This window comes from Bufo gargarizans, chromosome 1 (genome assembly GCF_014858855.1).
Source record: "Bufo gargarizans isolate SCDJY-AF-19 chromosome 1, ASM1485885v1, whole genome shotgun sequence".
NCBI lineage: Eukaryota > Metazoa > Chordata > Amphibia > Anura > Bufonidae > Bufo > Bufo gargarizans.
The window spans coordinates 703,017,082-703,032,948 of record NC_058080.1 but is presented as its reverse complement, the minus strand read 5'-3'; the positions used below and the strand labels follow the sequence as shown (position 1 = coordinate 703,032,948).

The following is a 15,867-nucleotide window of genomic DNA, read 5'->3' as shown; positions in this document are numbered from 1 at the left end:
TTTTCTATCAGGGAAAAAAAAAACTCTGAGATGATGGCAGTCCATCTTGCGGGATCTGTACGAAAATCTCCAATTACAAATCTCCCTACTGGGAGACTAAAAAGCCGGAATTAGACTTACCGGTAATTCAGTTTCCACGAGATCACCACGACGGCTACAAGGAGATTGACCCCTGACCTCTGTAGGGGCAGGAACAGAGAGAGGGTTTAAATCCCCCCCTCCCACCACCAGCACCAGTGTGTCCAAAATTACAGAGACAGAAATAAGTGGTGAGAACAGAAAATTAATGAACCGAGAGGGTATTACTTCATAACCTCCCAGGTAAGACTAAGGAAGGGTAGGGAATATATGTGCCGTCGTGGTGATCTCGTGGAAACTGAATTACCGGTAAGTCTAATTCCGGCTTTCCACCTCATCACCACGACGGCTACAAGGAGATATAAAAAATTATAGCTTAGGGGGGGGACGACCGCCTGAAGGACCTTACGTCCAAAAGACAAGTCTGAAGTAGATAGGTCTAACCTATAGTGTTTAGTAAAGGTGTGGATGTTAGACCAAGTAGCAGCTTTACAGATATCCTCAAGAGAAGCTCCGGCCCGCTCGGCCTGGGAGGAGGACATAGCCCGGGTAGAGTGAGCTCTCAAATTTGGGGGGCACGACAGACCTTGGGACTCATAGGAGATGGAAATAGAATCCTTTATCCACCGTGCTAAGGAGGACCTGGAGGCTTTTTGACCCTTATTCTTACTTGAGAATAAGACAAACAGGTTGCTGGATTTACGGAAACCTTTTGATACCTCAAGATACCGTAAGACAGAACGTCTTACATCTAGAGAGTGGAAGCTAGATTCCCTAGTATTAGAGGGATTACTGCAAAAGGAGGGTAAGACTATCTCCTGGTTACGGTGGAAATCTGATACCACTTTAGGCAAAAAACCTGGATCTAACTTAAGAATGATTCTGTCATCGGTGATACGGAGATAGGGTTCCTGTATCGATAGTGCTTGGATCTCGCCTAGCCTTCTTGCGGACGTGATGGCCACCAAGAATGCAGTCTTAAGCGATAGATGTTTGGTGGAACAACTAGATAGGGGCTCAAACGGAGCAAGAGTCAAGCCAGTGAGTACCGTATTGAGGTCCCAGTTGGGGATCCTAGATTTTAGAGAGGGACGTAGTCGGGAGGCAGCTCTCATGAATCTTTTAATCCAGCGATGACTGGCTAGATCTTGATCAAAGAAGCAGGCAAGTGCCGAGACCTGTACCCTCAGGGTAGAGGGTCTAAGACCTAATTCAAGCCCCTGCTGGAGGAAGTCCAAGATTTTCAAAAAATTGGGCGGCTCTAAATTTGGGGCAGGGTTGCCCATCCAGGTACAGAATCTCTTCCAGATCTTTAAGTAAATTGAGAAGGTAACCTTCTTTCTACTCGCTTTTAGGGTGGCTATCACTCGGTCTGAGAGCCCCTGGGACCTCAACCACTGGACCTCAGGATCCATGCTGATAACCTGAGGAAGCTCGGATCTGGGTGTAGGATTGGCCCCTGGTGAAGCAGGTCCCTCCTGGAGGGAAGAGGCCATGGATCCTCTACTGATAGATTTTTTAAAGAAGAGAACCAGCTCCTTTTCGGCCAGTAGGGGGCTATCAGGATTAGTGTCGTATCTTCTAGGTAGAGTTTCTGGATTATCCTGGGAAGTAGAGGCAAAGGTGGGAATGCATAACTGAGATCCCAGTCCCAATGAATCGTCAGCGCATCCAGCGCCCAGGGATTGTCCCGTGGGTTTAGCGAACAGAACGTTGGTACCTTCGCGTTCTTTTTGGAGGCGAACAGATCCACTTGTGGGGTGCCCCATCTTTCTGCCAAAACCTGAAATACTTCTTGATTCAGGGACCACTCGGTATGATCTATTGACTGGCGACTGAGATAGTCTGCTTCTACGTTCAGTATTCCTTTTAGGTGAATTGCGGAGATAGAACTCACATGGGATTCTGCCCAGTTGAAGATCTTTCTTGCAATAGACATCAGTTTCTCCGATCTCGTGCCTCCCTGGTGAGAGAGATAAGCCACCGTCGTCGTGTTGTCTGAAAGGATCTTTACGTGCTGACCCACCAGAAGAGTCTCTGCAGCCTTCAGGGCTTTCCAGACTGCTTCCAGCTCTCTGAAATTGGAGGACTGAGAGCGGATTGTTGGACTCCAGGAACCTTGGAACAAATGATCTCCTACTTTCGCTCCCCATCCTTTTCCGCTTGCATCCGTAAGTACTTGAATGTAGGGAACCTTCTCCCAGGCAACTCCCAAGGACAGATTGCTTGTGCTTCTCCACCAATTCAGGGAGGTCTTCACCGCTAGGGGAATCAGAACTTTGTGATCCAAGGAGGACTGTTGTTTGTTCCAAGTTCTGAGGATCCATGCTTGGAGGGATCGGAAGTGGGCCTGACTCCATGGGACGGACATGATACAAGACGAGAGCAGACCCAGGAGGCTCATAGCTTCCCTTATGGGACATGACCTCCTGTTCTGGAAACGTCGAACCTGTAATTGAAGGTTTTTGACCTTGTCTGGTGGAAGGAAGGTATGCTGGGTTCGGGAATCCAGGATGACGCCCAAGAACTGGATAGTGCTGGAGGGCACCAGGTTCGATTTTTTCATGTTCACCAACCAACCCAGATCTTGAGTGAGAGACAGGAAGGTTTGTAGGTCTGTTCTGAGTTTGTTCTCCGAATTCCCAATTAGTAGGAAATCGTCCAGGTACGGTATAATCACCAGACCTTTGTGTCTCAGGAAGGCCACCATCTCGACTACCAGCTTTGTAAACACTCTGGGTGCAGATGATATCCCAAAGGGGAGGGCCGTAAACTGGAAGTGATGAGTTACTCCCTTGAGGTCCTGGATGGCGAACCTCAAGAACCTTTGTGACTCTGGATGAATTGGGACGTGATAGTAGGCGTCCTGAAGGTCTACTGAGCACATCAGGGCGTTCCTCCCTATTAACGGAATCAGGGACTTCAGGGATTCCATCCTGAACTTCCGATAAATGACAAACTTGTTCAGGGCTTTCAAGTTTATAATTGTGCGGAATGAGCCCTCTTTTTTCTCTACCAAAAACAGGTTCGAATAGAACCCTTGCTTTTGCTGTGTTGACGGGACTTGTACTATCACGTTCGTCGCCAGAAGACCTTGGACCCCTTGCAGAATCTTTTTGCGCACTTTGGGGGAACTTGGGTTGGTGACAATAAAGCGGTTTGGGGGAGATGAAGAAAGTTCGATGTGGTACCCGGATTTTATTATGTCCCGAACCCAAGGGTTCCGGGTAGTGGACTCCCAAGGAGTCAGAAAATTCTTCAATCTCCCCCCAACTCTGGCGTCACTGCTTGTCCGAGGGCTTATTCTGGGAGGAGGAGGGGTTGCTTCTACCCCTGCCCCCTTTTGGGTAACTCCAGCGTCCTGACTTCCCTTTATCCTTAAAGGGTCTATTCTGGCTGGTGGGGGCCCGAAAAGGATATCTCCTTTTATAGGGTCTCTCCTCTGGGAACCCCTTTTTTTGTCCGCCGCTTTCTCCAGGATACGGTCTAGGACAGGCCCAAAGACAAATTCCCCCGAGAACGGGATGGAGCATAGTTTCATCTTTGATATGTTGTCGCCTGACCAGCTCTTCATCCACAAGGCCCGGCGGGCCGCATTAGAGAGCCCTGCATCCTTTGCCGCAAATCTGACAGACTCGGCTGAGGTGTCTGCCATAAATGCTGTGGCGGATTTCAATAGGGGGAGGGACCTTAGGATCTCATCCCTGGAAGTATTATCTCTGATGTGAGATTCCAGTTCCTCTAGCCACAGCCTCATGGATCTTGCCACTGAGGTAGCTGCGATGTTTGTTTTTAAAGTGAACATCGCCGCTTCCCACGATTTTTTTAGGAGGCTATCTGCCTTCCTATCCATGGGATCGCGCAGCTGAGAAGTGTCTTCGAACGGCAAGGCAGTCTTCTTATTGACCTTTGCGACTTGAATGTCGACCTTTGGTGTTTCACTGAAAATTTTTGCTTCGCTTGAGTCAAACAATAGCCGGTTCTTAAAGGACCTGGACACCCCCAACCTCTTTTCCGGGTTGGACCACTCGTCAAGTACCATATCTCGTATGTTCTCGTTTATAAGAAACACCCGGGTCTTTTTAACCCTGAGTCTCCCAAACATCTCATCCTGGACCGAGTGGGCTCTAGGAGTTTCTTCAACCCCCATAGTGGCCCGGACCGCCTTTAGAAGATCTGGCATCTCATCCAATGAAAAGCAGAATCTTCTATCTGATTCCGAAGTATCAATATCAGAGGAGGCCCCCTCGTCCTCCCAGGCTCTAGATGATGAGGCATCTTCCTCTATCATCTCCGGGTCTGATAAGGAAGGAGATGGACCCCTACGTCTTTTTGGTGGAGGTGCATCCCTGGGTGAAGGCATCTGGGATAAGGAGGTTCTTACTTCCTCATGGATCATGGACCTTAATTCGTTAAAGAAGGAAGGCTGTTCTTCAGCGATAACGCTAGAGATGCAGTCTTTGCAAAGCTTTTTGCGATAGTCGTCCGGAAGCCGTTTAAGGCAGGACACACACTGACTGTTTTCTGATTTTTTTCTGGGCCTCCTTAGCGACCTGGGAAGAATAACCCCCATTAGCCATCTAGGTATACATGGAACTAACAGACAGAAGCCCCAAGCCAGAGAAGTGGAGGAGGAGGAACAGGCAACCTGGTACAGTGTCTAGGAACAAGTAACAGGGTGGAACAAAGCGCTTCCCCACAGGGGAACTTACTGCAGGCGGCACAGAAGGGTCTCCAGGGGAGCGGGGTTCGGTCGACATGACTGCACGCTGCTCCGATGTACGCCGGTACACTGAGACATTCGGCACCGCTGGCGCCGAAAATTTGAATGTGAGACGCCTCTGAATGACGTCACTTCCCTCGTCCACCGGAAGTGACGTCTGCCGCTTTCCTGAAGCGCTTAGGCACGCACCCGGCGATAGCCAAGCAGGCCCGGCGGGAGAACGCGACCCGGGAGCAGGCTCACATATCGTAATGGAGCGAGTCCCCCTCCTTCACCCCTGCCCAGCGTTAGTACGAGGACCGCAGGAGGGCAGGGGGAACACCCGGTAGGTGTCAGGACGTTACATTCTCTTCATCTCCCCGCAGGGAGACTCTCTCTGCCCCTGTCCTCTGTAGGGACAGGAAACACTGGTGCTGGTGGTGGGAGGGGGGGATTTAAACCCTCTCTCTGTTCCTGCCCCTACAGAGGTCAGGGGTCAATCTCCTTGTAGCCGTCGTGGTGATGAGGTGGAAATTTTGCTTTAGGCCTTTCCCGATCACAGAATTTCTCCAGGGGCTGTTGCTCTTCTGCCGCTGAGGAGCAAAAAGAGACAGACGAGCCCCAACAGGCACTCTGGCGTCATTGGGACTGCTTTTTTGAGGCATCTGACCCGGAAAAAAGAAATCCTTTACTATTACCCAGACCTGCAAACAGTTTTGCCCTTTCTTTATCTTTAACCACTTCACATCCACCCATAGGATATAAACGTCCTATGGGTGGATGTTTATCTCTGAATGGACGTTCTGGAATGTCCATTCAGAGATGGCACTTGCCGGGCGAGGAACCCGCCACTGTCAGTGACAAATCCCAGGAGTCCCTGCCTTCTAGATCGCTCTATACACAGCGCTCAATAAGCTATGTGTATACAGAGCAAGAAGTGCTATACGCTTCCTGTCCCAGCCCAGTGGTCATGTGATCGCCTGCGCAGTGCAAGAGCTGTCGGGTTATCCACAGACCTCAATCAGCCCTGCGCTGTATTATGCTGTACAGCCTCTCGGTGGAGGGTGTATTTCCCCTGTAACTTGGGCTAATATGTCAGCCCCAGTTACAGGAGAAATAAATAGTGAGAAAAAGAAAAAAATAAAGAAGACGTGAAGTTAAAAATGTCTTCTATGAGTAAGGGGGTGGTATATCTTTTTCAATGTACTTGTCCTAAGGATTACGTGGGGAAAAACCTATAGGGAATTCCGTAGACGTATCCTTGAACATATCAATGATATTAAGAAAAAGGATACCCCTGTAGCGAACCATATGTGGGAATTTCATGGTGGCGATCTGAAGTTCTTGAAATTCTCAGCCTTGGAATTGGTAAGACCCTCTCCCAGGAAAGGTGACTGGGATCGAAGAAAAAAAATGGATCTATAGGTTCCGCTCCCAGTCACCAGGAGGGCTGAATGAGAAATTAACACTCATGTTTTCTATAACTCCCTCCATTCTCTATTTCATTAGGGTTAGCGCCTTTCGATTTATAACCTTTATCCTCATTTACTGATAGAAAATAGTATCGACACATGAAGTGTCAGTTGATTATTGAAGGGTTAGCCCCACATCTGAGCGCCCATTATTGTATTTAACGTATCCATGTCATTGTAAGGACAGCAAGTGGTCCCTGGCATACTCACAGAAATGTACCCCTATATACTGTAATGTTGCCCCCAGTAAGCGTGGCCAAATAATTTGTATAATCGCCTGTGTTTAACGGCACGGTGGGATATACAGCAGGCACTAATAGGGTTAACATGCAGTCCTTCCCTGGTCTCAGCGCTCGACTTTGGTAAGGTGCGCTCTACTGAGCGGGGAGACGCCCGGCCCTCTTCCGCACCATGTGACACAGGTGCGTCATGTGATTCTGACGGCGTGTGTTCCACGTGCCGTATGGGTGGAACGCGCGGCCATCTTCACGGAACACATGATCGGAAGCTTGTAGCGTCCTCTAATACATTGGGACAGGAATACAAGATGTCCCAATGTACTCTAGCTGTGCGATCTGTTAGATGTACCTACAGGGGATGATGGCCAGCCTCTATGGTGAATTAGGCATGATGGGTGGAGTAATACCCTCACAGGTCCGGTCACATAACTGTATGCACGGCCCAGGATTGGCCTGTGCCGATTAGGCCCGCCTCTGTTTAAGGTTTAATAGTGAGTGTGTTTGTGTGGACAAGTTGGAGCTATATCTTTTTGCCCCCTGGAGCCCCTCAAGCCATGCACCACCGGCCTGTGAGTGTAAACTGAATTGCATCATCAGATAAGTACCACTTTGGTGGCCTTTATTTCAGTACTCTTTATGTTATCTATATCCAAACGGCCACACAAATTGTGTGTCTTATCACTCTCATAGACCAGTGCTGGTTTGGGGGTGTCCCAGTTTTTGGTTTTGTTTTTGCTGTGGAATTGTGATACACGTGCTATGGTATCTGACTAGCATCATTTGATACTTGTGTCCCCTGATGAACCTTTAACATTATAAGGGGAAACGCGTTGGGACTATTAATTTAATATCAATTCACTATTGATCGGGACAGTAAATTGATACTGTTCTCAATATGTACGAAGTGTGTATCACACTAAGTGAAAACTAAGAACCATGTATCCTGTCTATGGGATTATGTATTGTACGTTTTATCATTAGTAAGGGCTTTAAGGACAGGAAGCCAAGGCACGTGGACAGTGTGCTCCTACCATTCAGGTGCATCTCTGGGCTGAGGATAGTTTGAGGGCAATTTAGGGACAGACATCAGGAACATAGACGTGTTGTCCCATGCCTCTATCCTATAGCAGTGACCGTCTGCCTAGCCGGTAATAGCTCTCTCTGTGTTTGTCCATGTGTTTATTGGTCCCCTGTAAGGGATCCATATTTAAATCATCTTTAATAAAAGTTACGTTTTAGGTAGTTGCTTCCAGTGATAGCGGTTTTTTTATGCAACTACCCGTTAAATATTTTTCTTTGGTGAAATAAAATGTCTTCTATGACCTTACGGTGGACGCAAAGTGTAAAAGAAAAAAGAAAAAGTATTGCCGCGTCCGTAATGTCCGGCTCTATAAATACATATGATCCACCCCGTCCAATAAACACCACAAAAATAAAAACTGTCAAGCCATTTTTGTCACCTTAAATTACAAAAAGTCCAACTCCAAGTGATCAAAAAGGCGTATGTACCACAAAATAATACCAATAAAACAGTCACCTCATCCTGCAAGAAATGAGCTCCTACATAAGGAAAAAATAAATAAAAAAAATGTCACATGATCTAACCCTTCAAGTGAACGCTGTGAAAATAAATAAAAACTGTGCTAAAACAACCAATTGTTTGGTCACCTTGCCCCATAAAGTGTAATAAAAAAATAAAATAAAAAAAGTACTCAAAAATGGTACCAATAAAAACGCCAACTCTTCCCGCAAAAAACAAGCCCTTGCACAAGACGATCGGCAGAAAAAAAAAATATATGGCGTTCAGAAAATGGAGACTTTTCTTAAAAATGCTTTATTATGTAAAACTGAAACAAAGAAAGAAAGTAGCCATATTTGATATAATTGCATCTGTAACAACCTGCTCTATAAAAAATAGCACATGATCTACCCTGTCAGATGAATGTTGTAAAGTGCCATAACAGCCATTTTTGGGTTATCTTGCCTCACAAAAAAAAAAAAAAATAGAGCAATTAAAGATTATATGTAATAGTATCAATAAAAACTGGCACCTTATCCCCTAGTTTCCAAAATAGGCTCACTTTTTAGGAGTTTCTACTGTAAGGGTGCATTAGGGGGGGGGGGGCTTTAAATGGGACATGGCATCTAAAAACTAGTTCAGGTAAATCTGCCTTCCAAAAACCATATGGCATTTCTTCTGTTCTGCGCCCTGCCGTGTGCCCGTACAGCAGTTTACGACCACATGTGGGGCGTTTCTGTAAACCGCAGAATCAGGGTAATAAATATTGTTTTGTTTGGCTGCTAACCCTCGATATGTTAAAGAAAAAAAATGGATTAAAATGGAAAATCTGCCAAAAGTGTGAAATTTAGAAATGTCATCTCCATTTTCCTTGAATTATTGTGGAACACCTAAATGGTTAACAAAGTTTGTAAAATTAGTCTGAGTAACTTGAGGGGTGTAGGTCATTTATGGAGGGGGGTGGCGGTTTCCACTATGTAAGCCCCACAAAGTGACTTCAAACCTGAAATGGCCCTTAAAAAGTGGGTTTTGGAAATTCTGAAATATAATTGCTTCTAAAATTCTAAACCTTCTAACATCCCCAAAAAATAATGACATTTACAAAATGACGCCAACATAAAAGTAGACATATGGGGAATGTTAATATTTTATGAGGTATCACTTTCGGCTTTAAATGCAGAGAAATTGAAGTTTTGAAAATTGCAAATTTTTCAAAATGTTTGGAAAAATTTGGGATTATTTAATAAATAAAAGGTGAAATATATTTACTCAAATTAACCACTGTCATGAAGTACAATGTTTCACGAGAAAATATCTCTGAATGGCTTGGATAAGTAAAAGCGTTCCAAATTTATTACCACATAAAGTGACACATGTCAGATTTGCAAAATTAGGCTGTCAGGAAGGAGGTAAATGGCCTGGATGTGAAGTGGTTAAAGACTCCCTCTAGGACGGAAAGACTTTCTTCCGAGGCCTTTTCTAGTAAATCATCAAGTACAGGCCCAAACAAAAATTCTTTCTGACAAGGGATAGCACGTTTTGCCTTGGAACCAGCATCCCCACTCCAGCCTTTTAACCAAATAGCCCGCCAGGCAGAGTTGGATAAAGTAGAAGCCCTAGCAGAAATTTTTAAAAAAGGTACCCCGCAGAGGCGTCAGCTAAGAAATCCAAGGCATTTTTTATAGTGGGGAAGGAGAAAAGTAACTGCTCCCTACCCCCTTTAGGCCTCATGCACACTGCCGTGTTTCACGGCCGTATGCGGGCCGTGGAACCGCGGCCTGGATCCCTCCTGAGAGCAGGAGCGCACGGCGTCACTGGTTGCTATGACGCCGTGCGCTCCCTGCTGCCGGCACAGTACAGTAATACACTGGTATAGATCATACCAGTGTATCACTGTATTGCGGCGGCAGCAGGGAGCGCACGGCGTCATAGCAACCAGTGACGCCGTGCGCTCCTGCTCTCAGGAGGGATCCAGGCCGCGGTTCCACGGCCCGCATACGGCCGTGAAACACGGCAGTGTGCATGAGGCCTTAATGTGATCTTCTAGCTCTCCCATCCAAACTTTTACCCTAAGTTCAGACCTGAGCGTTTTACAGCGCGTTCCTACACGCTGTAAAACGCTCAACACGGAGAAACCAATGATTCCCTATGGGAATGGTTCTCACCTGGGCGTTTTACAGCGTGTACGATCGCACTGTAAAACGCCCGACGCTCAAACAAGTACAGGAGCTTTTTTGGCGCGTTTGACGCGCGTTTGGGCCATAGACTCTTTGGACAACACTGCTGTCAATCACCCAAACGCGCGTTCACTTAAAAAAACGCGCATAGAAACGCGCGTTTGAGAAACGCCTAGGTGTGAAACCAGGGTTAGGGACCTGGCCACAGATGTAGCGGCAATAGCAGGTTTAAAAACCTCTGCCCTCTTGTCTATTAGGTGCTTGAGTGAACCCATATCCTCAAAGGGGAGAGCGTTTTTTTTCTGGACATTTTTGCTATCGGGGCATCAAGTTTTGGGGTCTTATCCCAAGGAGCAGATAATCCCCCATCAAACGAATACTTTCGCTTCACCGAAGGAGGAACGAAAAAAAAAAAATGTACATCAAACACTTCTCTTTTTGGGGCCTAAACCCTGGACAGAATGCTGTGGCTTCTGCTCCTCCAACTCCATAGTAGCCCTAACGCCTTTACTAGGGTGTTGGTATTCTTCACATGAAATAATGGTCTCTCTGCGGCCTCGTTCGCAAAACACTCTTCAGATGACCCCCATTCTCCTTCCTCCAAACCGGAAAGTATATCACTGTCACTGGAGGGGGAGTCCTTAGTAGCGGCAGCAAAAGAAGTACTGGGACAATGCTTTATCAAACCGCTAACGGACTCGCTGACCTCTTCACGTATCATCTGTTTAATGCTGCCCATAAAAGATGGGGCTTCCTCCTCCATCTGATACACCCTTGACATAAGGGCTTTGCCCAGGCAGAAGGAAGTTTCTTCTTAAACACAGCACATCCCTTCTCTTTTACTCTGGAGGTCTTCCTAGAAGACTCCTTTGAAGCCTAAGCCACAAGAAATGACCCCATGAAGACATAAGATAAAAATGTCATGCTGGGGTATAACCCCTCTTACCCCACCCTGGTACTGATGTATCATTGGTGGTCTCAGTGGGTTCAACGCGCTGAGTCTGCTCCACGTTTCATACGGCACACACCAGCCTAATGGAGGAATTGCCTTGTTTGTTTTACCCAGCACGGCAGTGAGCCGGCTGGGCTTTTCTCCTCAGTGCGCTAGCAGGCATTCCTCCCCTTCTGGTCTGCAGCGTAAGCTTCCTCCCACGACCGCAACCCGGCAGCAGCAATTTCTTCGCGCGGATCGGCGGCCGAACATGCAAACACGACTGCAGAGGTTTGCAGGAGCCCCAGAAAGACAGGCCTCTCTCAGGAACAGGGAAGGAGGACGGAAGGAGTAAGGATAGAGAAGGGAGCCCAGACTTCTGCAGCGGCTCCCAGAGGAAGCTTAAACCGCACGAGGTAACACTACACACTATTTACAATAGCCGGGGCTCTAAACCTAATCTAACGGCAGATCCAATTCCCTCCTGCCTCTTAGGAAACAGAACTGGAGATAGAGGGGATGATCCCTCCTTTAAAAGGCGGTTCTGGTTCCTGTCCTGAGGAGGCGGCGGTCTCTCCAGGGGTGCTGTCATAGGCAAGAAAGAAAAACAAACAAATAAAAACTTTCCGATTATGGGCGGGACGTTCCAAAAATGTGGAGTGAAAATTTTTTTGCGTGGTATTGAGTATCAATACTTATGGTATCGAAATCAAAACATATGAAGATACCGGAGGCTATACCGGGAGAACGGAGCAGCACCCAGGTATAACAGTAAGTGCAGGGAGATCCCTGGGCGCCACTCTCCATGTCTGTATAGTTAGTTTAGATTTTTTATTCTAGTGAAAGGTCCTCTTTAAAGGGATTGTCCGAGACTTATATGCTGATGACTTATCCTCTGTATGTGTCATCAGTATCTTATCAGTGGGAATCTGACACCCGGGACGCCCGCCAATCTGCGAAGGCGCCGTAGCACCACATCCTTCTAGAAGCTCTCGCCCCCCTCAGTCACATGGCCTAAGCGCAGCTCAGTACAGAACAGCGCTTGGTGAGCTGAGAGAAGGCCATGGCACTACTGTGAGCACCGATGACATCTAAAACAGGAGATCGGCAGGGTCCTGGGACATCCAGCAATCAGATACTGATGACCTATCCATTAGCATAAAAGTCTTGGAAAACCCCTTTAAGGTAATGGCTTATGCCACAGTTGTGGCTCATGCACACGGCAGTGTTTTTTGTCCGAATCTGATCCGCATTTTTTGGACCCATTCATTTCAATTGGGCCACAAAAGATGCAGACTGCACATCATGTCCTGCCCGCATCTGTATGTCCGTTCCACGACATAGCATGCACTCGGCCGGTATCCGTGTTTTGCGGACCACAAAACACTGACAATCCAACTGCATGAGCCCTTAGGGGCAGATCTGCCAAACAAACCAGCAGGATGGTGCACCTCATTTCCCCCTGGATGTTTGATTATACCTGAATGCTGGAGCGGCGGCACCAGAATAAACGATTCGTCAACTGGCGCTGGTCTCCAAGACCACCAGTTCTAATACCATGTTACTTCCTTCTGTGAGGCTACATGAAGAACCCCCATTCCCCAGCCCCAGGATCTAAACCACCTGAGACATCATTCCAGAAAAGGAGTCCATATCCGTGGATATGCTGGCTCGAGCCTGGACAGAGATGGACTACCGCCTAGACATCCGCCGTGTCACCGCAGGAGCTCACATCGAACATTTTTAGTGTTTAGATAAAACGCAGAGTCAGTAAATCTGTGTTATGTTCTCTCAGCTATGAACACAAAGGGTATCATTTTGCGCCATTCTTTTTGATTTACCTTGTAAAATAATTGACGTTAAAGTTTGTGAAACGTGAATGCTTGCTGTACCACTTCCAGTTACCTTCAGCTATTTAGAGGCCAAAGCCAAATTATACCTGTAAAATGCACATGTATCTATGACACAGGAAAGGGGATCACTATTAGGCCTCATGCACACGACCGTTCCTGATTGCGCAGGCACCTTCTGTTCTGCTGTCAGACGGATCCATGATATGGGCGCATGGCAGAAAAAGTAGAACATGTAGCGCTTCTGTGGGTTTTTCATGCCTCTGTTCCGCAACGCTCCCTTCGGATTGCGGACCCATTCCAGGGGCCCGTATATTGCAAACAGCAGGCCACAATACAGGCACCAGCCTACATCGTCCATGTGCATGAGGCCTTAGATCGGTGGAGGTCCTTCTGCTGGGACCCCCACCAATCGATCACAAGAGCCCGGTACACCCTGCAGCCCCACCAGAAATAAACAGAGCAGCCGGTTGGGCATGCGTGCGGCCGCTCCATTCATTTCTATGGAAATTCTGGACACAGTTGACGCTGTACTCCGCTATCTTCGGAATTCCCATAGAAATGAATAAAGCAAACAAGCACATGTTCATTTCAAGGGGGCCGCAGGGGGTAAGGGGCCCCTTCTCGTGATCAGTGGGGGGCCACAATCTAATATTTATCTCCTATCCTGTGGGTAGGGGAAAACTTCAAACAACCGGAATACCCCTTTATGTTGCCCTTGATGGTCGTGATGGAAGCATTCTTTCCCAACAATCGCATGCTCGTCAGTGGAGGGGACACCGTTACATGCAGCTAGTATGGGGGGCTGTGACACTAATGCCATCGCTCGTCCCCATACTGAACCATTATTTCCAGGCAGCAGAGGCTGTTTGCCGATTTAGGTGTCTGTACCAGCAATACTATTACCGATCATTTGGCTCGTTCATCAGGTAATCGGCGGCACCTTTACACCGACATTTTCGGTAACGATCGTTCATACAAACAGTCATTATCAATAATCAGCCCGGATATCAGGCAGTGTAAAGGGGCCTTTAGCGTTGCGTTCCCTTTTACGTTTAACCTACCAGCTACGCTCCTAATGGTCAGCTTCATGGAAATCCCACACAAGACTAAAAAACTGTGGACCCAATGTAAAATAAAGCCAATAAAAAAATGGGCCCCATAGACATTTAGCACAGTGACTCCTGTAGATCACAACTGCAACAGTGGCCCCTTACCTAGCAGCCACACAATGTTTCTGGGGCCCCTCTATGTCGGCTAGATGGTAACAGAGGCCTCTTTATAAAAGGAGAGGCACGGGGCCACTGGACTTAGACTGGAGGATTACCAGAGGCTCAATATAGTGTAGGATGGTGGCCCTCGGCGGGTGTAGGGGCCCCTGCAGTGCAGCAGTCGCATCACACCCGGGGCACCGCTGAAGGGCTTCTTCCTCCTGACTGACCTCTAAGAAGAGGCAGAGAGGATGGCAGGGCCCGGCGGGCAGGAATGCGGCACAATGCGGGGCGCCCCCACCCTCCGGCGCCCACACTGCGCCGCCCCGGCCTGCTCCCTTTGTCCAGAGACCGGGGGAGGGACGAGCAGCCGCCATCACTAGGCCGCAGACAGACCACCCACCCTAATGCGGGCCTCACGCTCCCCCCACCACCACCAGCCCCACGCCCGGTGTGACCCCCCTCCCCCACCGATGGGAAGACGAGCGGGTGAGCGCGGAAACGATAATTACAGCGCCCGGCGGGTGATAAAAACCGACCACTAACCCTGTGCACTACGCCCCCGGTGACTTGTCGACTTCCTCCACCGCCGCCGCCTCTTACCTGCAGCACAATGCGCCTCACAAAGCAGCAGCACTAGCAGCAGCAACGGGTGCCGTCACCTGACTCCTCCCCCAGCGTCACCCGGCTGCGACGACATCTTCCCGGCCGTGACAGGCATCCGCAGGCGACAACCGCCTCACAGCCTTCGGATACATTTACCCCCCCCCCCATATGTTAATACTCACCGAGCCGGTCCCTCCGCGTCCTCAGCCTTCTCTCGTCAACACTAAAAGTCGCGGCAATGCTCCGCCCCCTTTTTTCTCTCAGTCTGTCTCGTTTGAGGAAAAGGGGGAGGCGCGTCCTGATGACGTCAGCGACTGCGCTGTGCTGGTTGCTAGGGGTGATTGTGCGGGGAGCCGGCCAATGCGTGTCCCTGCACAACACAGTAACGTGCTCAGCAGTGGGTTGTGGAACTAGAAGTCTCAGCATGGTGTGGCTGGGCGTGCTGGGACTTATAGTTCCCAAAATAGTCACTTGTTTAAAGTCTTTATTTTTATTTTTCTGACCTCATATTCATAAAATAGTCCATTAGTACCAGAAAAAATAATAAATATCCTACATCTGTTTAATTCTTGTGAAGTATAACAAACTTCCTCTTATATACCTGTTTGGTGGCTATGGTGAAGGGATATAGAATATCCTATATTATAAAGGCCCTCTGTGCCTGCGACGTGTCCATGCATGTGTGCCAAAGTTAAAAGCGCATACGCGATGGGCCGATTTAAATGCATGCTTGCCGGCCAATAGGATCGCAGTGCACCACACAGCTGTCCGGACCTCCTCCTACAAGCGCCACCATTACAGTCCTGTCAGATACAGCAGCTGCTGCTGCCAGCAGTATTAGCCAGTTGCTCCCATGGTCTCAGCACCACCAGTCAGTGCCAGCCATCAGTGATTGCCACCAGTCACAGTGCCAGCCATCTCAGCCACCAGTCACAGTGCCAGCCGTCTGAGCACCACCAGTCAGTGCCAGCTGTCTCAGCCAACAGTCACAGTGCCCCCAGTCTCAGCCACCAGTCAGCGTCAGTCGTCTTAGCCATCAGTCAGTGGCAGACGTCTCAGCCACCAGTCACAGTGCCAGCAGT

General features: G+C 48.3%; 1 protein-coding gene across 10 annotated transcripts in view; it reads right to left on the bottom strand.

Moving 5' to 3' along the window:
- UBAP2 (ubiquitin associated protein 2) overlaps positions 1-15,063 on the bottom strand; it is a 113,146-nt gene extending 98,083 nt beyond the window's left edge. For 8 of the 10 annotated variants that reach the window (XM_044276279.1, XM_044276284.1, XM_044276282.1 and 5 more), the window contains exon 1: positions 14,726-14,826. The gene's annotated coding sequence lies outside the window, so the exon portion shown is untranslated. Of the gene's footprint in view, positions 1-14,725; positions 14,886-14,967 lie in introns of those variants that run through there. The other 2 variants (XM_044276281.1, XM_044276280.1) reach the window with 2 other exon arrangements.
- Between the last annotated feature and the right edge of the window lie 804 nt (positions 15,064-15,867).